A 5,000-nucleotide genomic window follows, 5' to 3' on the forward strand; every position below is an offset into this window, starting at 1 on the left:
AGCCCAATGAGGAAAGGAAATAGGGATATAAATAAACCATATAGGAAATGATAAACAATAACAAAATATCTCTAAAACAGTAACAACAGCAATTATAAACTCTAAAAAGACTTATATCAGCATGTTTGACATAAAAAACATTTACTGGAAGTTTGAACTTGGAAAGATGAAATGTGTGTGAATTATGTGATCTCAAAAATATAGAGATTTAAAGTATGTGTGTAAAGTTTTAACAGAAATGAAAATCAAACGAACATATCTGATAGATCATAAAACAATGAAGGTTTTGAAAATTATAATTAAGAACATTAATATCCAAAAATCCGAAGAAACTTTACACAAGAAATGTTAACCATTAAATTATGCGTAAAACATTGGGTTATGATATGTGTAAGGGGACTGGGGTAATACAGTTTTTCAAAGATATCTGAAACTGACAGGCGTAAATGGATTCTGAAATTGCTACTCACAAGTCCTGTTTAATCCATGTGCAGTGATGGAAAGTCCTCATAATGGATACCAAAGCTTGAGTATTGTTCTATGTTCTACAATCACGTAACACAGTAGTTTTTGTTGTTGTTCAGAGGGCAACGTGTACGGTACACTGTTAAAAATTTGCTGTAAAAGAATGGTACAAATCCTGGAATAAATGTTGGCAGATATTTACCGTTTTAAAAACGGATATATTGACGTAAATAAGTGATATTGCTATCACCAATCCGTAAAAGATAATAAAAAAGTAGGGTAAAATTGCGGTCGCCTATATTTTACTGAAATACTATTGAGAAAATTATATTTTACCGAGAATTTCAGATTAAACTTATGAATTTTTTAACAATGTTACTACCGCCTTTATGAGAATCACCTATTACACTGAGGGTGTGGAAGTTTGTATCAGTAGAGTGTCCTAAAACTGTTTTCAGTTTATATTTATGCCCAAGCATTAAAGTTAAGGAATTCTATCTCTGAATTTAGATAGTCTTCTCAAGATTAACGTTATCCTTAAAACAAAATTTATATCAACATAAACATAAGAAAATTCAGGTCTAGAGGCAACTCATGTTACAACTTGATATATTTTAAATATCTTATTCATGATTTTTATATATTGTTTATTTCCTTATTTCCTTTCATCACTGGGATCCTTTTCCCTGTAAGGACCCTTTAGCTTTTAGTATGCTGCTTTTTCAGATAGGACTATAGATATTTTTATTGCTCGCAAAAAGATGAATTTAAAACCTTGAAAATGGGGTTATATGGACATTCCTTAAGACAGGATGCATAAATAGATATTTCCTATTAAAGGTTTAAAGGTCGCTCATGTATGGAAGAGGCAAGGGAAAGTGACATTGCTCTATCTAGCAGGACAATGTCTTAGAGACTGACCATATTTCATATGATCAGCGCCCAAGCTTCCTCTCCATCCAAGCTAGGACCAAGGAGGGTCGGGCAATGGCTGCTGATGATTCAGCAGATAGACCTATAGGCTCCCCCAAACGCCCAGCCTCAGCTCACAAGGATGGTGAAGTTACAGTGATCAAAGGAGCTGACTAGTTTGAGCGGGACTCGAACCCCAGTTTGGCAATCAACAGGCAAGGACGCTACCACCCGCCCCCACAACCTTTGAAGTGTATCTATTTAAGTGTTCAGTATTTATCCCTTATTTAGGATAAATACGTTTCAGTGTCCTTAACAATTCCATCCACATGTAAGCAAGATAAAAACATTAACTACTCTCTCATTTCGTGATATGTTTTAAACTAAAACTGCCTGCAAACACTCGTGTGGAAGCATTCATATTCGGCCATGCGTCAATTTACACAATGAAAGCTTTTAATATTCATAGGTGGCAAAATATTCATGCTTAGTTTTATGGAATATCTGTATTACCGACATATTGTTTGTTTTTGTGTTTTTCTTCCAATAGTTTTATCTTCCCAATAAACATTTACCTTTTCTATATAGCTCTTATATTCTCAACCTTGCACGCATACATGAATGAATACAAGCAAAGGCTGATATAGGAACTGCAAGCGAATCTTTTCGTCTTTTCATTTTCAAGCAGAGCTACGCAAACAGCAGCAAGACAAATGCACCGAATGTGGGTTTATCCAAAACAAAGGCAGACCGATGTTCCTTATTCATCATGATACTATTCTCCGAGTTGCGTCTATCTCACTCGCTGCTCTTATTTTTCCTAATGAAAACTCCATTGTATTTTGGTAATTTAGCCGTCCGGGAGAATTGAACACATTTATATAAACAATTAGATCCAGGATGCACACGTGGGCGATGTTTAAAGTTCACTTTCTATTCCAGACAAAGAAAACAAACGGGAAATATTGGCTGGTCATTAATCTACGGATAGGAAACCCTGACATCGGCTATTCACTTGCTGGCGTGATATTAAGCCGGTATCAACATGGCGTACGCATGTCGGTTATTATTATTATCATTATTATTATTATTATTAGTTGCTAAGCTACAACCTTAGTTGGAATAGCAGGATGCTATAAGCCCAGGAGCCCCAACAGGGAAAATAGCCCAGCGAGGAAAGGAAACAAAGAAAAATAAGATATTTTAAGAACAGTGACATTACTATATTTATTATACAAACTATGAAAAACTTGAACAAAACAAGAGGAAGAGAAATTAGATAGAATAGTGTGCTGGAGTATACCCTCAAGCAAGAGAACTCTAACCCAAGACTAGAGAACAATGATTTAATTTTGGAGTCTCCTTCTCCTAGAAGAGCTGCTTACCATAGCTAAAGAGTCTCCTCTACCCTTACCAAGAGGAAAGTAGAAACTGATCAATTACAGTGCAGTAGTTAACCCCTTGGGTGAAGAAGAATTGTTTGGTAATCTGTGTTGTCAGGTGTATAAGGACAGAAGAGAATCTGTAAAGAATAATCCAGACTATTTGGTGTATGTGTAGGCAAAGGGAAAACCCGTAACCAGAGAAAGGATCAAGTGTACTGTCTGGCCAGTCAACGGACCCCATAACTCTCTAGCGGTAGCATCCCAACGGGTGGCTGGTGCCTGTCCAACCTACTACCATTACGCTGATGGATGTTGATTTTAGTCATGGATTCGTCTTATACTTCGGTTGTATTCCGGTTGATTCTGCGAACTTCCTTTGACGGTCTAGTCAATAGTTGATCAGTTCAGGGCAATATCAGTTAATAGTTCGTAAATGGATATTGATTTTGGCGGCTTCAGCTCGTTTATTTTGTAGTGATCAGGAATCTGTTTGATTCTATTTACCGTGGGTTCATTGATGTATATTTTGATAAAGACACACAGATGGAGAGGTAAGTTATTACCACTTGTACATTCACATGTATGGCAATAGATATAAGTGCCAACTTTTTCTTTACACGTTCACTTTGTCTTTGGTCTTTGTATACATACATACATACATATATATATATATATATATATGCATATACACAGATACTTTTATTTCTAAATTCAATGATATTTATCATGGAAAATCTCGAGGCAATACATGCAACGTCAAATATGAAAACTGGCATAAACATTCTTAAGATAAAAAAAAAAAAAAATCATAGGCTGTAAAATGAACCCTAATTTCTTCATCTATTGAAGGCAGAACTTAGAACTCCAGTCCATCTCTTTATTCCTTTAACTGCAACAGTAATGGCAGCTACCCCTGCTTTAAAGAATGGCCGCTACTATAATTATTCCCCCAACGACCTCAGTAATTAAAGCCGTTATGATAATATTCCCGAACTTCGGAATTAAAACCTAACACTTGCTGCTTTAACCGCCGAAGTCGTGATTGTAATTTCAGTTCACAAAGGAATTGCATTTTGGGTCCGTGATGTTATAGAAGGCGTCTCGCTTTTATGACAATCCTCTTCAGATAAATAAGTCGATTTCTTCGCTTCTTTGTGGTTAAAGGATACAACAGCTTGATTGTTGGGTTTGGGAGGACGCGCTTCCAATCTACATATTCCCCCCTTTGATAAATTACACAAAAACCCGAGAGAGAGAGAGAGAGAGAGAGAGAGAGAGAGAGAGAGAGAGAGATTTACAGGAAGCAGATAACGTTTTATCATTTGAGATTAGGAAATCATGAGAGAGAGAGAGAGAGAGCGAGAGAGAGAGAGAGAGAGAGAGAGAGAGAGAGAGAGAGAGAGGTTGATATTTACAGGAAGCTGCTAAAGTTTTATCATTTGAAATCAAGAAAAGATGAGAGAGAGAAAGAGAGAGAGAGAGAGAGAGAGAGAGAGAGAGAGAGAGACTGATATTTACAGGAAGCAGCTAAAGTTTTATTATTTGAGAGAGAGAGAGAGAGAGAGAGAGAGAGAGAGAGAGAGAGAGAGAGAATTAAGATTCACAGGAAGCAGCTAAAGTTCTATCATTTTAAAATTTAAAAAAGATGGTTCAATTGGTTAAAAAGGCATATGCTAAATACAGAGAGAGAGAGAGAGAGAGAGAGAGAGAGAGAGAGAGAGAGAGAATTGAATTCCTGAAACTAGGAATAATCTCACCACCCTCTTTTTCCTTGGCAAAAGTGTTAATAGCCCACGCACTGTCATTACGCGTATCAATTATTTCTTCGGAGTAATTAACATATGGCGGCTTACACCTGCAACTTGGGAGTTCATGAGGAAAATATCCTTACTGAAAATAACAGTGATTTACTCGGCCCGAGCATCTGCTTTCATCATTGGATTCGGTCTCTCAAGTCAGCGGAAAACAAATCCCTTCTAACTTGGTAATTCTTCACTAGATTGACGGGTAACTGTCCGTCAAAAAGAAAAAAAAAAGGAAAAGAAAACCTTAAAGTGTGTGAGAAAACGGCAGATTTTCCTCTCTTGCTCTTTCCCTTCGCGCGTGCGGACAACATGGCAAGTGACGTCACATGCAATCTCCCTCTCTGCTTGCTGGGTTGTCATGGCAACCTCTGATGGGTGGCAGAGACGCCACACACCGCACTCCTTTAGTGTCCGATGGAAGTCTCTTGCGAGA

At 37.2% G+C, this 5,000-nt stretch overlaps 1 protein-coding gene across 1 annotated transcript in view; it reads left to right on the top strand.

The window, feature by feature from the left end:
* The first annotated feature begins 4,989 nt into the window (after positions 1-4,989).
* Positions 4,990-5,000, top strand: part of LOC137639840 (calcium-activated chloride channel regulator 1-like) — a 90,653-nt gene continuing 90,642 nt past the window's right edge. The window contains exon 1 of the mRNA XM_068372080.1: positions 4,990-5,000. This exon is cut by the window's right edge and continues 1,136 nt beyond it. The gene's annotated coding sequence lies outside the window, so the exon portion shown is untranslated.

Source organism: Palaemon carinicauda, chromosome 4 (assembly GCF_036898095.1).
Source record: "Palaemon carinicauda isolate YSFRI2023 chromosome 4, ASM3689809v2, whole genome shotgun sequence".
In the NCBI taxonomy this organism is placed as follows: Eukaryota; Metazoa; Arthropoda; class Malacostraca; order Decapoda; family Palaemonidae; genus Palaemon; species Palaemon carinicauda.